Genomic DNA, 19460 nt, shown 5'->3' on the forward strand with positions numbered 1-19460 from the left:
AGTGATCCACTCCATCAAAGATGCTGCTGATGGGTTAATAAGATGGGTAAGGATGGAAATGAGGCAATGAAGGGGCTAAATATTAGTGAAAACATGGTAGTATCAGAGATGGCATATCTCAATCAGAAGAATTATTGGAGTCTGTGTGAGAGAAGGAGTGAGCTGGAGAAACAGGGTGTAGTGGCTGGAACGTGGGACGCGAGAAACTGACACGATGGAAGTGGTCAGTGGTAGTGATGGGTTCTAGCGTATGTCTGTAGAAGTGAGTGGTTGAGGTGGGGGTGACAAGGTCACTGGTTTCCATGTGTAGGTCATAGAACTGGAGGCTGAGTGCTATAGACTAAATGTTTATGTCCCCCCTACGCCCACCCCCAATTCATATGTTGAATCCGACTCCCTGATGTGATGGCATTTGGAAGACAGGACTTTGGGGGGTGATTAGATGATGGTGGGGCCCCCATGAATGGGATTAGTGCCTTTATAAAAGAGACCCCAGAAAAACCCTTGCCCCTTTTGCCCTATGAGGACACAGGGAGAAGGCAGTGTATGAATCAGGGAGTAGGTCTTTACTAGACACCCAGTCTGCCTTGATCTTGGACTTCTCAGCCTCTAGAACTGTGAGAAATACATTTCTGTTGTTTATAAGCTGCCCAGTCTCTGGCAATCTGTTATAGCAGCCTGAGTGGACTAAGACACTGGGACTTGGGGAGGATCTGTGTGGATATTGAAATCACCGAGAAATAAAGCTGGAGATAAAACAGTGCTGGAGAGCGTGAGAATGAATCAAAGTCCTTAAGGAATGAAAGGAAGTGCCCTGGGGTCAGCAGGTGCCCGCAACAAGGAGGGCACCAGTGGGATAGCTTGATGAGATTCCAAGGGAGAGTCAGCCAGCCCACTGGCTTTTTTAAGAGGGAAGCAGGGAGAATGGTTTGGAAGCAGCAACAAAGAGCAAGTGTGATACTGACCCTCCCCAGGGCCTTAGTCTGAGCTAGAAAGGGGGCAGCCCCACTTCAGAGGCTCCTGGGGAAATAACCCCTCTCATTCAGTTCCCACATCATTGCCACTTCATCTAAGAAGTTCGAGATACAGTACTTTCTGAACCCACATGTGATGCTGACCTTGGAAATTTTACCCCAAACCACAATTATCCATCCCCACATAATACTGGGACAACTTTTCTCCTCCGTTTACCCAGTAGGTATATTTGTTATCTCCAGAGCTGTATTTTAAAATGAACTTTAAAACATGCAATTCTTTTCGTTGTGAGGTCATATCCCCAGGGAGACTTACTAAATCTGTGTTTAAATTTCTTTGCCTATTTTTTCCACCAGTGTATTTGGGTGACCTTTACAAACATACAAGTTAGCTCTGATTGAGGTCAATTAGGGCTAAGGCATCTTCCCCAGACAGTTGTCATTACTTAGAAAGAGGAAGGAAGGGAGGGAGGGAAGGAGGGAGGGAAGGAGGGAGGGAGGGAAGGAGGGAGAAAAAAAAGAGAGAGTGAAAGAAAGGGAAGAACAAAGGAAGGGGCGGGGATGAAGGAAGGACACAAGTAAGCATGCAAACAAGAAGGCTAGAACTCCAATGTAAGAATACTTAGAATTAATCTTTTATGAGGGATAATTTTCAGGAACCACCCCTCCTCGGGGGTGGTTTTATTGCCTTATATTGCCTCCTTGCCTTATATTCCACCGTCTCTGGTGCTCATCTTTATAGCCCCAGTATCTGGAACAGTGCCAATAAACATTTGTGGGATAAATGGCCATTGTTTCTGAGACCTAACAAAGATGCCTCCACAGCTCTTAGGACCTTGGGACTCCGGTCCTAAGAAACACTTCAGCCCCCACACCCAGCCCATGCCCTGCCTCTGCTCCCCAACAGAGCTCCAACTTGCTTCTTTTCTCCTGCAACATGTGTGTTCAGAAACACTTTGGCTTTTATTAAATGCAACTCTACTGCTAATATATCACATAACTTAATCTCGTGCCAAGCACACCCTGGCACAGGACCCTGCTGGGCAGAGGGCCAGATTTGGAGCAAAGTTCTCCTTGCCAGGGATCAAGTTCAGTTAAGAGGTGAGATAGTCACTGCCAGATGCACAAACTCCAGAACGGTTTTCCAGTTGCCTGTTGGACTCCGGGTAATTTCTGTCTCTGGTGGTGGAGGTTGGAGGTCATCTGAACTGGGAATGAGAAGAAGTAGGAGCTGTAACGGGAAAGTGTAAATAAAACAGATGAGGGGAGCTGGTTCTGGCCAGGAGGATGAGAAAATTTCCCATGTTGTCACTCTTCTACTCCCCTAACCCCATCTGCCTCCAGCAAGCCATTGTATGGACTAGACTTGGCTTTGAGAGCTCTACCAGTGTGCATTTGACAATATGTGATGAGTTTTTAGACCACAGCATATTGAGGTGGTTGTTGTTGAGGAAACGCATGGTTCATTGTGTAGCTTCCTGTGTGGTCAGGGAGTTTTACTAGGTTCCTCCAAACACGGTCTCCGCCATGGCGACACACAGCCATGATTGAGGATCAGGCCTCACAAACCATCCCCCTGGCTGTTGAGTCTAGGATAGAATCCTCATTAAATGACTCAATCCTTGTGAGCTCCAGAGAGATGAAAAGGAAAAACTCTCAGAGCAAGACTCTGCAAGCACCTTTGAGGAAGTCTTTAGTGAAACATCAGTCAATGATAGTGTGGAGAGCAAGTGTTAGCATAAAAAATATTAGCATAAATGTTAGCATAAAAAAGACACAGTCAGAAATGCCAGCATCCAATGCTACAGGTGCTCTGCCCTGAATCTGATCACTACAAGGTCTAATCAAATCCAAAGGGACTTTCCACCAACCTCCTCTTATCAGTTCCTTAGCACAACACTTCTCTACTTTGTAGAGCTTGCTGGAACAGATCCTTGGCCCCGCTTCCAGAGATTCTGTTTCAGTAGCTTGGGGGGGTTGGAGAGCAAAATCATCACTTTGGACAAGCCCCCAGATGATGCATACGATGGGGCTCAGGACATGTTACCCCAAAACATGGCCCCTTGGCATAACTGAACACCTTAAGCTGAAGGAGTTTGAGGAAAAAACAGATGGATGGCTGAATGATCACTTTGCTGAGAACTGCCAAGACGATTATCAGAAAACAATATTTGTGTTTGATCCTGATCTGAAGACTTGTGGTTGGACATGCATATCGGTTTCCTTATTTGTAAACTATGGAGAAGACTCCTCCCCTGGGGATCGTGGTGAGGGTTACAGTCACAGCTAGTAAGTGGAGCACCGGAGCCAAGATCTGGCTTCTCAGACTCACAGAACACGTCCTAGGCACGACCGTGACACGGCTCCCATGGAATGAGCTCTTCCTGGGTCCAGGCATCATGCTAACTGCTCCGGAGACAATGCTCCATTTAAACCTCACAACAGGGGCACCTGGGTGGCTCAGTTGGTTAAGCGACTGCCTTCGGCTCAGGTCATGATCCTGGAGTCCCTGGATCGGGTCCCGCATCGGGCTCCCTGCTCGGCGGGGAGCCTGCTTCTCCCTCTGACCCCCCCCCCTTTCATGTGCTCTCTCTCTCATTCTCTCTGTCTCAAATAAATAAATAAAATCTTAAAATAAATAAATAAATAAAAATAAACCTCACAACATCCCCAGGAGGGAGGTATTATCACCCCTGAGGAAAGCCGAGCTAAGAGATGAAGTAACTTGCCCAAGGTTGCAGAGCCTGGGGGTTGAACCCAGGTCCCCTCATAATAAGGCTGCTACTACCTCCTCCCATCAGTGCCTCTCAGGAAACCATCAGATTGGCTGCTGCCCAAATCGGGCTGGAAGCAAGACCTGGGGTGGAGTACCGGCTCTGCTATCACACAACCATGCCCTGTCTGGACCTGTTTCCTTATCTGTAAAGTGATGTCTAAGGCCCCTCCAGTGCTAAAGTATCTGGACTCTACTACTTTTCCATTTTCCAAGTGGGGTTCCAGAAGTTTCTCACACTGCCAGGGTTCCGGCCATAAACCAGGTCCCAGGAGACTAGAATCCTGTAATTCTCTCAGGCTTAGAAAGAAAGGGACTCTATGGAATATCAATAGGGACAGCAGAACCTCAAAAATAGGAAGGACCAGATGAGCTGCTGGCTCAAATTAGGCGAGTACACCGGTCCTGCCACGTCTTCTCCCTGGCTTTTATTTCTTTATACATGACATAATTTAAGGCTGGGACCAGATGTGTCCCACGCAACTACTTTGTATCAACACAATGTCTTAAAGGCAGAACAGGTATTTAAATTTTCTCAAGAACAGTCACAACCTAGACTCTACCATTAATATTTTATTCTACTTGCTTTATCGCATATCTATCCACCAAGTCATTCATTTATCTGCCTTATTTTTTTATATATTACAAAGTAGATTACAGACATCTGTATACTTCCTCCTAAATATTCAAGCATGCATATCATTAACTAAAGTTCAAATATTTGATACATTTTCTTTGATGTAAAATTTACATCCAGTGAAAGGCACAAATTTCGAACATATAATAGCTGATTTTTGACAAATGCATTAAATTGTGTAAAGTAACCCTCCATCAAGATATAGAACACCTCAGAAAGTTCTCTCCTGCTCCTTCTCATCATAGATTTTTTCCCCCCACCAAAGGGTAGTTTTGCCCAGAAAAGGCTTTTAAATTAGCTTTATTGAGGTAAAATTCATATACAATACAACGGCAATTCAAAGTATACACTTGGTTGATTTTGACACATGTATACAGTTGTGTAACCATCACCACGATCATAATATAAATATTTTCATCACCCCAAAAGTTCCTTCATGCCTCTTTGAAGCCAATCAGCATTCTCCTACCTTTGGCCCCCAGAAAGCACAGATCTACTTTCTATCACTATAATTTTGTCTTCTCTAGAATGTCCCATAAATATTTTGCATTTAGTTTCTTTCACTTAGCATCGCGCTTTCAGATATGTGTGTTTTAACAGTTCATTTTTTTCTTATTGCTGAGTAGCATTCCATTGTGTCGATACATGACAATTTGCTTATCTGGGTTGTTTTTGGTTTCTAGAAGCGAAATCCCAGATGTAACAGAGCGGTGGTATGGAGTAAGATTTGGAGATTCAAAGGAAGCACTAATATCTGTATTAATCCTTATCTTGTTTGGGGGCAGAAATATATCTAGACCAGAAATCAGCAAATTTGTTCAGTAAAGAGCCAATTGCAGATATTTTAGGCTTTGCCATTATAGTTCTAGATGATGTGTAGGCAAAAAAAATGTGGATATGTTCCAATAAAACTTCCCTTATGGAATTTGAATTATGGAAGTTTCATGTGTCATGAAATATTATTCTTCTTTTGATTTTTTCAACTACTTAAAAGCATAAAAATTATTCTTACCTGCAGGATGTACAAAGGTGGATGGTGTATTGGATTTGGCACACAGGCCATAGTTTGCTAACTTTTGATCTAAATGAATTCAAAATGCTTTAAAAAATTATGTTTAACTATGTCTTAAAAATTTAATGGTAACCACCAAAAGAATAGACATAGAATGTATAATTTCCAACCCACAATAAGAAAAGCATGGAAGAAAGAAAGCTGAGGAAAAGATAGAAAAAAAGGAAGAAAGTATGATAGAGAACATACAAACAACGTGACAAGGACAAATCTGATTGTATAAGTAATCAGAGTACCCATGAATAGGCTAAATTAGCCAACTACATGACCTAGATATTCAGTTTAGGCTAATAAAAAGAAAAAAATTAAGTTATATGTTATTTCCAAAAGGTATATCTGAAAGAAAATTATGCAGAAAGTTTGAAAATAAAGGTAGAAAAAAACAAAACAGATGAACATGGGGGGAAAAGAGAGAGAGAGAAGCAAACCATAAAACAGACTCTTAACTCTCGAGAACAAACTCAAGGTTAGGAGGGTGAGGTGGGCAGGGGATGGGCTAGATGGGTGATGGGGATTAAGGAGAGCACTTGTGATGAGCACCGGGTGATACATGTAAGCGATGAGTCACTAAATTCTACTCCTGAAACCAATACCACACTGTATGTTAACTAACTGGAATGTAATAAAAACTTGAAGAAATAAAATAAAGGCAGAAGGAAATAGATACCACCCAGATAGGTATCATATGTTACATAATAACTATAAAACCAGAAACAACAATTTAAACAACATCACACCCATTAGGATAGTTACTATAAAGAAAACACAAAAAATAGAAAACAACAAGTGTTGGCAAGGATGTGAAGAAACTGGACCACTCGTGCTAGTGGGAACGTAAAATGGGGCAGCCACTATGGAGAACAAGATGGGTGGTTTCCCAAAAAATTAAAAATAGGATTACCACATGATCCAGCAATTCCACTTCTAGGTACATACCCCAAAGAACTGAAAACAAAGACTCGAAGAGATGTTTGTACATCCATGTTCATAGCAGCGGTATTCAGAGTAGCTAATGGGAAAGCAGCTCAAGTGTCCCTCAGCAGATGATGAGATAAACAACAAAAGGTAGTCTGTACACGCAGTAGAATATGGCTCAGTCTTTTTTTTTTTTTTAAGATTTTATTTATTAATTTGAGAGAGAGGATGAGAGGAGAGAGAGAGCACATGAGAGGGGGGAGGGTCAGAGGGAGAAGCAGACTCCCTGCCGAGCAGGGAGCCCGATGCGGGACTCGATCCCGGGACTCCAGGATCATGACCTGAGCCGAAGGCAGTCGCTTAACCAACTGAGCCACCCAGGCGCCCGAATATGGCTCAGTCTTGAAAGGGAAGGAAATTCTGTCACGTGCAGCAACATAGATGAAACTTGAGGACATTATGTAAGCAAAATAAACCAGTCACAAAGGGATGAATACCGTATGAATCCACTTACAGGAGGATCCTAGAACAATCAGATTCATAGAGACAGAAAGCAGAATGGTGGCTGCCTGCGGCTGGAGGAGAGAGGGATGGGGAGTTGTTACTGAATATATACAGAGTTTCAGTTCTGCAAGATGAAAGAGTCCTGTGGCTGAGATGGTGGTGATGGTTGCACGACAAATGTGATGTGCTTAATACCACCGCACTGTACGCTTCAAAATGGTGAAAGTGGCAAATTTTAAGTTATGTGTCATTTACTACAATTTTAAAAAATAAAATAGGGACACCTGGGTGGCTCAGTCAGATAAACATCTTCCTTCGGCTCAGGTCATGATCCCAGGGTCCTGGGATTGAGCCCCGCATCGGGCTCCCTGCTCAGCGGGAAGCCTGCTTCTCCCTCTCCCTCTGCCCCTCCCCCTGCTCATGTTCTCGCTCTCGCTCTCTCAAATAAACAAATAAAATAAAAAAATAAAATAAAAATAAAAAGCGTCCCAGCAAACATGGATTAGTTCATATTGATAAAAGCTACAGTCCACTAAAAAGATAGTCATATGCTTCAATGCATGTCACCATAGAGTTCTGAAATGTATCTAATATATAGAAATAAAACATTGTACCCAACAAAGAGAATACTCATTTTTTCCAGACACCCATGGCCCTTTTACAAACTAGCCATGTATTTGACCACAAAGAGAATCCCAATAAATTCCAGAAAGCATACAAAGCTTATTATTTGGTCACTATGCAATAAAATTAGAAATTAAAAAGCAAAACAAAACACAAAAAGTAGCAAACTAAAAATCTTTTCACTGGAAATTTTAAAGCCTCTTTTAAAGGAACTCTTGTGTTGAAAAGGAAATTATAAACTAGAAATAAGCCAAAATAAGACTGTGCTTCCAGGGACGTATGGGACCTGATCCAAGTGGAGTCAGGGGAAATTTATTAGAAATAAGAAGGACTCAGAATAAATGAAGGAAGCATTAAAATCAAGAAGCTGGAATGAAAGATCAGCAAAAATAAACCCAAAGAAATTAAGTGGATGGAATATAAAAATTAACAGAATTTAATGAGGTGGAATACTCACATCGAAAATAAACTTAATAAACAAAATCTTGATCTTTGAAAAGATCATATTGCTATAGACAAATCTAACTAAATTTCATAAATAAGATATAAGAATAAAAATTTAAAGAATAATTAACTTTTGAAATGAAAAAGGAAACACAACTATTGAGATTTTAAAGCATTCTAAAAATTACTAAAAAGAAATTCATGTTAATAAAAAATTTTTAAATCTAGGTCAAAATGCAGAATTTCCTAGGAAGATGCAAATTACCAAAATTTGTCAAAGAGGAGACAGAAAACCTGAATGAAAAAAACAAAACCAGGCTCAGATGGCTTCATTGGTGAATTACATCTGATTTTCAAGGACCTGACTGTCTCTGTGGTACATAAATTCTTTCAGAGTGTAGGAAACATAAGTCTACAAGTCTAGATGCCAAGCTGGAAAGATGGCATATGTGTCTAATGGGGGCTCTGGGAAGCCAACTAGAGTTAGAAGCCCAGTTTTTTGGACAAAACATCTGTGCAAGAGAAAGGGTGGCATCTGGGTTAGGCAGGGGAAGCTGTCAGACCAGGATGTAGATCTGACCAAGTCTTTGCCCACCCAGTGAGAAGCCCCAGAGCAGAGACTGACCATCAGAGGAGTCCCACACTGAGCAGAAATAGCTAGGCATGCACCTTCCTCAGTCTTGCTTACTCAGTACTTGGAAACAACTGAGAAAAGTGTGACCTTGGCTCACCACAGCACATTATAAAAAAAAAAGGAAAGAAACCAACAAAGAAGGAAGGGAAACTATGGACTAATTGCACTAAAAAGTTAAAGGCCCAACATTCTAAGTAAACTATCAGCAAATTGAATCCAATGGTGTTTTCAAAGGATTATACATAGAGACTGCAAAGATGGTTTTAAGGAGAGAATCTATTAATTTGCTACATTAATAGATTAAAAGGCAGAAAAGATTATTCCCTCACAATAAATGCCTTGATAAATGGATCTGATAAAATGTGTGCCTATTTCTAAATAAGAACATAAAATTCTTGGCAAGCTGGCGGTAGAAGGGAACTTTCTTAACCTTGATAAAGCCTAGCTACCAAAAACTGTTAGCAAACATCCTATTCAATGGTGAAAAATCAGACATTCTAGAAATATCAGGAATGAAACAAAGTTGCCCATGATCACTATTACTAGTGACCAGTCTACTGGTGATCCTAACCAATTCAATTAGGAAGAAAAAAAAGGAATTAAAAATTGCCATTTATTGTTTTAAAATTAATTGTGATGATGGTTGAACAACTGTGAATATGCTAAAAAAAAACCATCAAATTTTGCCCTTTAAATGGGTAAGTTGTATAGTATGTGGATTATATCTCCAAACACTGTTAAAATCATTACTTTGTCCAAGACTTACTACTTAAAAGATATTGTCTACTTAGAAAATCAAAGAGAATACACTTAAAAACTCACAAACGTGAGAGGGTTTAGAAAAGTGGCCAAATACAAAATCAACTTACAAAAATCATGTTCTAATAAACAAACAATAGCCAATTTCACAACATCGAAAAAGAAGGGGTGGGGGGAATCCCATTTACTCCACGTAGAAAGATTAAACAGCCAAGGCTAGACCTAATAAGAAATGTGGAAGACTTAAATTTTAAAGACAGGACTTGACTGATGAACAAAAGTTGAGGTAAAAAGCATGGCAGCCAAATTATTCCTGCACCCCATCTTCCCTCTGGGAATGGCTGGAGTGGAAATTCCCTTTAGAAGAGCCTGTGGACATCACAAGGACCAGGAAGAATGTGACTAATGAAATATATAAAATGCCCAGGACAAAGTCTGGCAAAGAGTGAGCACTCAAAAAATGTTAATTATTTTACCAGATTTCACGTACAGTCAGAACTGAGGGGCACAGAAATGGAAACTTGAACTTGATCCTGCAATATCGGTGGGTTGATTGGGATGGTAGAAATGCTCTGAAAGGAGTATGACCCTTCCTTGAACTAAATGTGCCACTCAGAGACTGGACATATGAGCTCACGGGGAAATAAGTCATCATAGTTCAGAGATGGAATCACTGTGTGCATTTGAGGGTGGATTCCTGAAACCTGAGGTTCTTTGGCATTTATCTATCTATTCAGGGTAACACTGACCAACCTACATGGCACCACTGGGAATTGTACAGGAGACAGGTGGATCATAGAAGGGTTTTCATTCATTCTTTTATTCATTCATTCAAAAAATAATTATTGGGTTCCAAACTATTCTTAGCACCTGCAAGGAGCTAGGGGGAAAAGGGAACTGTATAAGGTAAAGACTCTTTCCAGTCTAGTAGAGCAAGAGCAGGATACAAAGAGACCTATAAAGTTGGATGAAGGACCAGGCAAGAGATTTAGAAGCAAGGCCAGGGGTAGGTAACTATAGTGACAGGCATGTGGGAACATGACGCAAGAAGAGGCCCAAGATTGGGAACAGATTTCAACAGCTGTCCTCACTTCTCAGACAGGCAAATATTTAGAGATTGACACCACCAGCTATTGCTGGGGTGTGCAGAACCAACTCTCCCATCTTGCTGGGATGGTGTAAATTTGCGCCAACTTTTCTGGAGGGCAACCTCACAAGAACTTAAAACATACATACGTATCACTCAGCAATTTCAAACCAGGCATTTATCCCATAGGAATAATTGGACAAATGAAAGCAGATGTCAGTACCCATACAGCATATTCATTGTACCATTGCCTGAAGAGGAAAAAATTGTAATCCTTGGATCAGTCAGAAGCTCATCCTTGAACCAGCCATGATGGTCACAGGGATCGGGTCACTTGATTGACCAAATCTCAGTCACACATCTCTCCTCTGTTGCCAGGGGATGAAGGAGAACCATGCTGGGCAGTCGAGGATTAGATTAGGGGAGGAAGTTTCCCAAAAGGGGGGAGGGGGAAGGAAGAACACTGTTACCAGAAAACTGGGGATGAGAAAACCTGTTGAATAAACAAAATCTATAGCTACTTCCATCCACTGGAGTAGGAATAGCTGGTGCAGAGGGAGGCATGTTTCAGGCAGAGGGAATAGACCCTGCTTCACAGAGCCTCAGAGAGCCTTCATAGTCTGTGATGAAACTCCTTGTCCTGAGAGGATGAATAAGGACGTTGGGGAAGTTCAGCCCTTAAAAAGGAGACCCAGACTGGTGAATCCAGCCATATGAATAATTGAATAACTTGAAAGGTGTGGCTGAGGCTGTGGGGTGGCTGTGAGAGAAACAAACAAGACAAGTGAGAATGCTTCCAGTGGGTTATGAGAGTTTCAGACCTCCGATGGATTAGGTCATGTCCACACGCGTCAGCGTGTGGCTAGAACTGCGGGTTCCACCTGCTGCCTGGTGACATGGGACAAACAACTTAGCCACTTGAAAACTCAATTTCCTCATCTCTGACTTTGAGAGAGGAAACCAATCTTACGGGCTGGCTGGGAGAATTTCACGAGATCGTGTAGGTGAAAACCCCCGACACCGCGCCAGGGAACGGGAGTTGAATCTAAGCAAGGAGATGGGCATGCCAGAAGTAGCCCCCAAATTTAGACAGAGGGGGGAAAAGTGCAAACAGAAGACCTTCATTATGGTGGCCTCAGGAAGTCTGAAAGCCAGAGCTTTGTTCTAGGGCAAAAGGAGCCGTGGAATTTATTTTTATTTTTTTATTTTTTTATTTTTTAAAGATTTTATTTATTTATTTGACAGAGAAAGACACAGCGAGAGAGGGAACACAAACGGGGAGTGGGAGAGGGAGAAGCAGACTCCCTGCCGAGCAGAGAGCCCGATGCGGGACTCGATCCCGGGACTCCAGGATCATGACCTGAGCCGAAGGCAGTCGCCCAACCAACTGAGCCACCCAGGCGCCCAGGAGCCGTGGAATTTAACCTGGAGGCAGTAATGAGAGTTATCATTGTACTTGACCTGAAACTACGTTGAAAAACCAGAGCTTGCCCCTCCGCAAGTTCTTAACTGTACAAACAGAACGGCTGTTTACTTTTAGGTGTTCAGTCTTCACGCACAGTTTCGCCGGCACCCTTCAGAACAGGAGCTAATTAAACTCCCCAAGGCAAGGACAGGGTCCCCCCGCCACCGCTCCCCCTTCCCCCGCGCTGTATTCCACTTCGCCCTGTGCCAAGAGCACCACAGGCTTTGCGTACCCTCCCCCAAGACCAAGGATGGACAATGCTTATAATGGCTGCCGTGGATCTCCTCGCCCCTCACTCCAGCCCGGGGAGCCTTCTGCCACCAGGCCAGCGAGGCTGTGTTGCCCCCCCCTGCCCCCCACGTGGTGCCTGTGCGGAAAGAGCACCGAGTCCGGAGCACAAAGGCTGTTCAGTTGGTGTGGTACTGGGCAAGCCCCTGGCCTCTCCGGGCCCCTTTCCTCACTCTTAAAAGGGAGGCGGTAATACCTCGGATGGCAGTGGGGACCGAGAGAAACCTTGCGATGACAGAGCCCCCCGGGGCAGCCAGGCCCCGTGCAGGTGCCCGACGTTAGTAGCTGCTGCCTCCCACAGGGCTTTACGGAGAGTCAGCGCAGCGCTCTGTGACCCGGGGGAGGGAGAGGATGGCCCACGTGGCTCAGGCTACCAGGCACAAAAGCGGAGCCAAGAAGCAGCAAGCATTTCTTTTTTTTTAAGATTTTATTTATTTATTTATTTGAGAGAGAGAGCACATGAGAGGGGGGAGGGTCAGAGGGAGAAGCAGACTCCCTGCCGAGCAGGGAGCCCGATGCGGGACTCGATCCCGGGACTCCAGGATCATGACCTGAGCCGAAGGCAGTCGCTTAACCAACTGAGCCACCCAGGCGCCCCAAGCAGCAATAATTTCTTAGAGCTCCTCTTGGCATTTTCTATCTGGGCTCCGAAGTGACGCTCTGGCCGCGGACGCCAGGATTTCCCTGCCCGTGTGCAGACGGACAACGGATAGATCGGCCGGGAGACCTCAGAGGTGCTCTGTGGAACGGGAGGGCAGCCCCCCAGGAGTGTGTGCCCGTGGGAGAGTAGAAGGGAGTAGAACCAGGAAGGAGCTTGCTTTCCCTGCCTTGGCTCTCATCACACGCCCTGGGGCTTGGCTCTCACCCTGGAGCCCGGCCACCACCGCCACAAGCCCCCCACTGCCCGGCAGAGGGCTCCCCCTAGAAGCGAAGCAGACACCCTGCCAAAAAAGATGCTAGTGCTCTGTGGCAAACAGTTCCATTCCCATGGTTTTCGTGAAACGGTTCCTCTGTGCTTGGCTCTGTGCTGGGCGCTTTGGAAAGAAACAAAAGACGTGAGAGAAAGGACCCACCGCCACAAGCTGCTCATGATAAGCAGCTGTATTTGTGCAGCCAGCCTTGCAGAGGGACTTCCCTAGGTCTACCAAGTAACATGGCGCCCCTAGGCTCGCCTTCACTGATGCCCAGTGTCCAGAGGGACGACCTGAGTGACAAGGAGGTGGGCTTCACTGGAGTGTGCACAGACGCTGGCCAAAGTGGCAGGGGCACCCTGGAGGTTGGCTCAGGTTACGCGGCCGGAGAGAAGACACCCGATCCGGGCAGCGCGGACCCAGCAGCAGGAAGGCTGCGTCAGGAACGCAGGCTGGCCAGCAAAGGGTGACAAAGATTCCTTCAGGGGTGTGAGGGGTCAGACCCAGCGGACGGGGAGGCTCCGAGGCCAGGCACCAGGCTGGGGGTGTGCTTAGGCTGAGGGGGGGCTGGTGCTGGCTGCTCACTTCTGACTCCCGAGGATGAATCCTCCTCCTCTCCCTCCTTCTTTTCCTTCCTTTCTTTGATTTGGCAACTTTTTACTAGATTATTTCCCCAACAGCAGGATTTCTTGGAAACTTTACCACTTTAACGTGTACAGTGAGTCTGAAAACTTCTCACTCTTCGGTATTGCTCACATGTCACAAAGCATTTCTGCTGAGGGAAAGGAGCAGGTGCACGACCAGGCTCTGGTTGATCTCGTGGTAGTTAATTCTCCCGGAGGGGCCTGTGAAACTTCGAGAGGACCCGTGCTGGCTGCAATGTAGGAAACTCCCTGCTCTTAATCAGCAACACGGCAGCCATCTCTCAGGTGGACTGTTGGCGCTGAAGAGTTACGTATTTCTTTCAGCTCTCTTGAGTCGGGCTCCAAAGCTCAGGGTCAGATGATCTGATCCTTCTCTCACTTATGCCAGCCTCAGGCCTCACGAAGGCTTGAGGCTCTTTCCGGAGCATTACATCCCTCACAGAGTAAACGAAGGCAGATGGAACCAGTCCGGGGAGCTCGTGCCTAGCCGCCCAGGATGGACCCTTCCTGCTCCTCACCACAGCCTGGCACGCTCAGCCTATGAGCTCCCAAAGAACTCGTGCCCAGGCATGTTGGGATCTGAATGCAATCTTTCTAGACAATAGATGCCTAGCCGGCCTCCCTTATCCTACTGACCACCCCCCACCCATGCTAGCCAGAACTATTTAAAACACCAGTCTGAGCCATCCCTGCAGTTGAAAAGCCTCTCGGATCTCAGCCATTACATCCCCAGCCCCAAACACCCTTGGTTCCAATAAACTGCTCAGAATGGTTCTAAATCTCCCCCACCCCCCACACCACCTACCCCCAGCTCCTGACAATGACACCTCTCCTGGAAAATCATTACTCTTTCTCCTGGATCCGGAGCACCTTTTCCTCCCCCCAGGCAGTTGGCTGTTCTGTTCTCTGAAGCCCGCTGGCCCAGCTTCTATAATAGTACTCACCGCCCACACTGGGGATACGGTGCCCCAGCTGCTGACTCAGCTATCCCCCTGCCACCCACTAAGGCAGCCTGAAGGCAGGGGCTGAGCTTAGCATCAAACTAGGCGCCCACTACATATCCATTGCTGAAGGTAAGACAGAGGTGAGAAGCTCTAACTAGAGAAGAATGGTAATAGTGCATTGATTATCTACCGGATAATCACAGCAACCCTCTGAGAAAAATATTATTACAATCTTCACTTTACAGTTACGGAAATGAAAGCACAGAATGGTTAAGTAACTAACAGAAAATCTACTAAATAATAAAGCCAGGATTTAAAGCCAACCTCTGCTCTTAGCCACAATATATATGCTTTTCAAACTAAGTAGGAATGAGATCAAGAACTAAATTTAAAAGCTTTGAGACTTCAGCATCAAATAGACCAGGGCATAAACTTTGGCTCTGACCTTGACCTTACTGAACCAAGCTGATCATCAATTTCCCCAAATGTAAAATGGGCACAATAATGGTATGTTGCCTTATCAACAGTTTGGTTGAATTTAAAATTATATAGATCTGCATAATCTACAGCAGGAATGCCACCATGCTGTGGCCTCGTGAGGTTTTTAGAACTGCTGCCACCAACCCTAATCTTAACCCTTGAGAAATAACGTTCACAGAGGATTACCTGGAGAATATGCAGGCTATCTCCTCCTTTAGAGTTGCCTGAGCCAGACTAATAAAGGCTATGCTCCTGGACTCCTTTTTTTGAATACTGACTTTCCCTCAAAGTATCCCACTTGCTTTCATTATCACTGCCCTTGGGTGCTTGGCCTCAGCCATGTATTTGAGATGCTTGGGTTTATTGTGGGCATGTTGTAGTGGATGCCTTGAACCTGACTCAGTTTCCCTTATGTGAGGATCATAGGGACCCTTGTCTAACACAGGGATTGTCTTCATCACAAGCACAGTGCTAAATCGAGGGGACATATTTTGGTCTTAATTGCTGGTAGCAGAATTCTTCTTAGGTAGGCAACAGTCCTTGTTTGGGAAAATATTTTGAGAAGCTGAAAGCATGGGGGTAAGACGCCCAAGAACTGGGTGGTTTTATACGCCAAGCAGCTCAGGGTAAGGCACACTATTGAGTCAAAGAGGGGGATTTGACCTCTGAGAAGGAGGAGAGGTGCCAGGGGAGGAGTAAGAAGAGGGGTCTGTGAGGTGGCCAGTGAGGTGAAGGCCAGGGGCACAGGCGTTTGCTGCGTGCTGGGGCGGCCATAACAGAGCACCACAGACTGGGGGGCTTACACAACACAAATGTATTTTCCTTCGGTTCTGGAGACTGGAAGTCCAAAATCAAGATGTGGGCAGGGTTGGTTTCTTCTAAAGCTTCTTTGGCTGGCTTGCAGGTGGCCACCTTCTCCCTGTGTCTTCCCACAGTCTTTCTTCTGTGCATGTTGGTGTCCTAATCCCCTCTTCTCATAAAGACATCAATCATGTTGGATTAGGGCCACCCTAATCACCTTACTTGAACTTCACCTTTAAAGAGCCTATTTCCAAATACAGTCACATTCTGAGGTACTGGGGCGTTAGGACTTCAACACATAAGTTTTTTGTTTTTTTTTTTTAATTTTTTTATTCTTATTTTATCCCCATACATTGCATCATTAGTTTTAGATGTAGTGTTCCATGATTCATTGTGCATAACACCCAGTGCTCCATGCAGAATGTGCCCTCCTCAATACCCATCACCAGGCTAACCCATCCTCCCACCCCCCTCCCCTCTAGAACCCTCAGTTTGTTTTTGAGAGTCCATCGTCTCTCATGGTTAGTCTACCCCTCCGATTTCCCCCCCTTCATTCTTCCCCTCCTGCTACCTTCTTCTTCTTCTTCTTTTTTTTTTCTTAACATATACTGCATTGTTTCAGAGGTACAGATCTGAGATTCAACAGTCTTGCACAATTCACAGTGCTTACCAGAGCACATACCCTCCCCAGTGTCTATCACCCAGTCACCCCATCCCTCCCACCCCACCCCCGACTCCAGCAACCTCAGTTTGTTTCCTGTGATTAAGAATTCCTCATATCAGTGAGATCATATGATACAGGTATTTCTCTGTTTGACTTATTTCGCTCAACATAATACCCTCCAGTTCCATCCATGTCATTGCAAATGGCAAGATCTCATTCCTTTTGATGGCTGCATAATATTCCATTGTATATATATACCACATCTTCTTTATCCATTCATCTGTCAATGGACATCTTGGTTCTTTCCATAGTTTGGCTATTGTGGACATTGCTGCTATAAATATCGGGGTGCACGTATCCTTTCGGATCCCTACTTTTGTATCTTTGGGGTAAATACCCAGTAGTGCAATTGCTGGATCATATAGTAGCTCTATTTTCAACTTTTTGAGGAACCTCCATACTGTTTCCCAGAGTGGCTGCACCAGCTTGCATTCCCACCAACAGTGTAGGAGGGTTCCCCTATCTCCGCATATCCGCCAACATCTGTTGTTTCCTGACTTGTTAATTTTAGCCATTCTGACTGGCGTGAGGTGGTATCTCATTGAGGTTTTGATTTGGATTTCCCTGATGCCGAGCGATATTGAGCACTTTTTCATGTGTCTGTTGGCCATTTGGATGTCTTCTTTGGGAAAATGTCTGTTCATGTCTTCTGCCCATTTCTTGATTGGATTCTTTGTTCTTTGGGTGTTGAGTTTGATGAGTTCTTTATAGATTTTGGATATCAGTCCTTTATCTGATATGTCATTTGCAAATATCTTCTCCTATTCTGTCAGTTGTCTTTTGGTTTTATTGACTGTTTCCTTTGCTTTGCAAAAGCTTTTTATCTTGATGAAGTCCCAATAGTTCATTTTTGCCCTTGCTTCCCTTGCCTTTGGCAATGTTTCTAGGAAGAAGTTGCTGCAGCTGAGGTCGAAGAGGTTGCTGCCTGTGTTCTCCTTTAGGATTTTGATGGACTCCTGTCTCACATTGAGGTCTTTCAACCATTTGGAGTCTATTTTTGTGTGTGGTGTAAGGAAATGGTCCAGTTTCATTCTTCTGCATGTGGCTATCCAATTTTCCCAACACCATTTGTTGAAGAGACTGTCTTTTTTCCATTGGACATTCTTTCCTGCTTTGTTGAAGATTAGTTGACCATAGAGTTGAGGGTCCATTTCTGGGCTCTCTATTCTGTTCCATTGATCTGTGTGCCTGTTTTTGTGCCAGTACCATACTGTCTTGATGATGACAGCTTTGTAATAGAGCTGGAAGTCCGGAATTGTGATGCCGCCAGCTTTGCTTTTCTTTTTCAACATTCCTCTGGCTATGCGGGGTCTTTTCTGGTTCCATACAAATTTTAGGATTATGTGTTCCATTTCTTTGAAAAAAGTGGATGGTATTTTGATGGGGATTGCATTGAATGTGTAGATTGCTCTAGGTAGCATTGACATCTTCACAATATTTGTTCTTCCAATGCATGAGCATGGAACGTTTTTCCATTTCTTTGTGTCTTCCTCAATTTCTTTCATGAGTATTTTATAGTTTTCTGAGTACAGATCCTTTGCCTCTTTGGTTAAATTTATTCCTAGGTATCTTATGGTTTTGGGTGCAATTGTGGTGCAAATGGGATCAACTCCTTAATTTCTCTTTCTTCTGTCTTGTTGTTGGTGTATAGGAATGCCACTGACTTCTGTGCATTGATTTTATATCCTGCCACTTGACTGAATTCCTGTATGAGTTCTAGCAGTTTTGGGGTGGAGTCTTTGGGGTTTTCCACATAAAGTATCATATCATCTGCGAAGAGTGAGAGTTTGACTTCTTCTTTGCCGATTTGGATGCCTTTTATTTCTTTTTGTTGTCTGATTGCTGTGGCTAGACTTCCAATACTATGTTGAATAGTAGTGGTGATAGTGGACATCCCTGCTGCGTTCCTGACCTTAGGGGGAAAGCTCTCAGTTTTTCCCCATTGAGAACGATATTCGCTATAGGTTTTTCATAGATGGCTTTTATGATATTGGGGTATGTACCCTCTATGCCTATACTCTGAAGAGTTTTGATCAAGAAAGGATGCTGTACTTTGTCAAATGCTTTTTCTGCATCTATTGAGAGGCTCATATGATTCTTGTTCTTTCTTTTGTTAATGTATTGTATCACATTGATTGATTTGCGGATGTTGAACCAACCTTGCAGCCCAGGGATAAATCCCACTTGGTCATGGTGAATAATCCTTTTAATGTACTGTTGGATCCTATTGGCTAGTATTTTGGTGAGAATTTTTGCATCCATGTTCACCAGGGATATTGGTCTGTAATTCTCCTTTTTGATGGGGTCTTTGTCTGGTTTTGGGATCAAGGTAATGCTGGCCTCATAAAATGAGTTTGGAAGTTTTCCTTCCATTTCTATTTTTTGTAATAGTTTCAGAAGAATAGGTATTAATTCTTCTTTAAATGTTTGGTAGAATTCCCCTGGGAAGCCATCTGGCCCTGGGCTTTTGTTTTTTGGGAGATTTTTGATGACTGCTTCAATTTCCTTAGTGGTTATAGGTCTGTTCAGGTTTTCTATTTCTTCCTGGTTCAGTTTTGGTAGTTGATACATCTCTAGGAATGCATCCATTTCTTCCAGGTTATCTGATTTGCTGGCATAGAGTTGCTCATAATATGTTCTTATAATTGTTTGTATTTCTTTGGTGTTGGTTGTGATCTCTCCTCTTTCATTCATGACTTTGTTGATTTGGGTCATTTCTCTTTTCTTTTTGATAAGTCTGGCCAGGGGTTTATCAATCTTGTTAATTCTTTCAAAGAACC

The 19460-nt window shown here is 44.0% G+C and overlaps 1 long non-coding RNA gene across 1 annotated transcript in view; it reads right to left on the reverse strand.

Moving 5' to 3' along the window:
- Window positions 1-1916: 1916 nt before the first annotated feature.
- LOC118007902 overlaps window positions 1917-19460 on the reverse strand; it is a 62833-nt gene continuing 45289 nt past the window's right edge. The window contains exon 3 of the long non-coding RNA XR_004678520.1: window positions 1917-2205. This is a non-coding gene — a long non-coding RNA (uncharacterized LOC118007902). The remainder of the gene's footprint in view (window positions 2206-19460) is intronic.

The sequence above is a fragment of the Mirounga leonina genome, unplaced genomic scaffold, assembly GCF_011800145.1.
Source record: "Mirounga leonina isolate KUSES-001 unplaced genomic scaffold, KU_Mleo_1.0 Mir_125, whole genome shotgun sequence".
Taxonomy (NCBI): domain Eukaryota; kingdom Metazoa; phylum Chordata; class Mammalia; order Carnivora; family Phocidae; genus Mirounga; species Mirounga leonina.